A 2,280-nucleotide genomic window follows, 5' to 3' on the forward strand; every position below is an offset into this window, starting at 1 on the left:
GCCAGTCAGTCTCATATCCTTTCTCTTCAGGGCAGTGAATTCCCCAGACTCTGGAAGGGTCCAGAGGTGCTATCCAGGAGCCAGGGTCGGGAGTGGGAAACCTTAGAAATTTACCTGGCACTCTATTCTACTGTGGCTAAAACCACAAGACAAAGTTCTTCTCCCTCTTTACTGCCCTTTCCCCAGGCAGAGGGGTCTCTCCCCATGTCTACCACCACCACAGGCCCACAGGGAGTACTGTCAGTGTGCAGCTGATGTTCAGTTAAGGTCCAAGGGCCGTCCAGTCAGCTTATGGTGATGCTGCCAAGCCTGGGACTCACCCTTCAGGCAGTGGGCTTCCCTCTGACCCAGAGTATGTCCAGAGATGCTGTCTAAGAGCCAAGGTCTAGAATTGAGGACCTAAAAATCCCTCTTGGTGCTCCCCCTCACTGTGACCGAGCTAGCATCTAAGCTGCAAGCTTCCCTTTCCTTTTCTCAAGCAGAAGGTGTCTCTTCTTTTATTTATTTATTTATTTATTTATTTTAAAAGACAGGGTTTCGCTCTTTTCCTTCTGCACACCACTGAAGATCCTGGTGTCGCTATGGGCTGCTGCCCCGCCCGTTGTTACTGATATTGTAAGAACAAGCCGTACCCAAAGTCTTGCTTCTGCTGAGGTGTCCCTGATACCAAGATTCGCATCTTTGACCTGGGGTGGAAAAAGGCAAAAGTGGATGAGTTTCCACTCTGTGGCCACATGGTATCAGATGAATATGAGCAGCTCTCCTCTGAAGCCCTGGAGGCTGCCCGAATTTGTGCCAATAAGTACATGGTGAAAAGTTGTGGCAAAGATGGCTTTCATATCCGAGTGTGGCTCCACCCCTTCCACGTCATCTGCATCAGCAAGATGTTGTCCTGTGCTGGGGCTGACAGGCTCCAAACAGGCATGCGAGGTGCCTTTGGAAAGCCCCAGGGCACTGTGGCCAGGGTTCACATTGGCCAAGTGATCATGTCCATCCGCACCAAGCTGCAGAACAAGGAGCATGTGATTGAGGCCTTGGGCAGGGCCAAGTTCAAGTTCCCTGGCTGCCAGAAGATCCACATCTCAAAAAAGTGGGGTTTCACCAAGTTCATTGCTGATGAATTTGAAGACATGGTGGCTGAGAAGCGACTCAACCTAGAAGGCTGTGGGGTTAAGGACATCCCCAATCGTGGCCCTCTGGGCAAGTGGCGGGCCCTGCACTCATGAGGGCTTCCAATGTGCTGCCCCCTCATAATATGAATCAATAAATTTACTTCCTGTCCACCAAAAAAAAAAAAGACAAGGTTTCTCCATGTTGGTCAGGTTGGTTTTGAACTCCCAGCCTCAGGTGATCTGCCTGCCTTGGCCTCACAAAATCCTGGGATTACAGGCGTGAGCCACCATGCCTGGCCAGGAGTCTCTTCTTGTAGCTCGTACAACTTTGAATATGCAGGTCACACCTGAAGCCAGCATATCTCAAGTCTCACCCAAGGCCCATGGTGTGTATTACCTGGTTACTGCCACTGGTTATTCAGGGCCCAAGGGCTCTTTAGTCATCAGGTGATGAAATCTGCCAGGACTAGTTCCTTCCCTTCAAGGCAGTGAGTTCCCTTCCAGACCACGGTGTGTCTAGAAATGTCATCTGGGAGTTGAGGTCTGGAATGGGGCCTCACAACTCTGCCTATGCCTTATCCTACTGCGGCTAAGCTTGCATCCAGGCTGCAAGACAAAGACCTCTTTATTTTTCCTTTCCATCTCTTCAAGTAGAAGGAAGGGATCTTTTTCGGAGCTCCAAGATGTGCTGCCTGGGGCTGGGGAGGAGTGATGCAAACTTTCCCTTAGCTGCCCTGGCTGGTGCCTCACTAGGGCCAGTGTTCCCCAGGCCCACTGGCTCTAAGTCCAGCATAGCACTAGGACTTGCATAGGAGTTTCACGTTGTCTAGTCCTTGTGGACTAGACAGTCTCCTGAAAAAAAGAACAAGAAAATACTGGTCAGGCATTTTATAGAATGTCCCTTAATTTGAGTTTGTCTGATGTTTTCTCATGACTAGGATGGGATGATGGATTAAAAAAAATTAATTAACAGATGAGGTATGGACTTTTGAGAAGAAAACCAGAGGTGTGACGTGCTTTTCTCATGTTATGTCAAGGTGTATTTGATAATCAATGTCTTTTTTTTTTTTTTTGATGGAGTCTTACTCTGTCACTAGGCTGGAGTACAGTGACATGATCTTGGTTCCCTGCAACCTCCGCCTCCCAGGTTCAAGAGATTCCCCTGCCT

General features: G+C 49.2%; 1 pseudogene; it reads left to right on the forward strand.

Moving 5' to 3' along the window:
- Positions 1–581: 581 nt before the first annotated feature.
- On the forward strand, positions 582–1,242 carry LOC100392063 (large ribosomal subunit protein uL16-like; annotated as a pseudogene).
- Positions 1,243–2,280: the final 1,038 nt, after the last annotated feature.

This window comes from Callithrix jacchus, chromosome 5, assembly GCF_049354715.1.
Source record: "Callithrix jacchus isolate 240 chromosome 5, calJac240_pri, whole genome shotgun sequence".
NCBI classification, from domain to species: domain Eukaryota; kingdom Metazoa; phylum Chordata; class Mammalia; order Primates; family Cebidae; genus Callithrix; species Callithrix jacchus.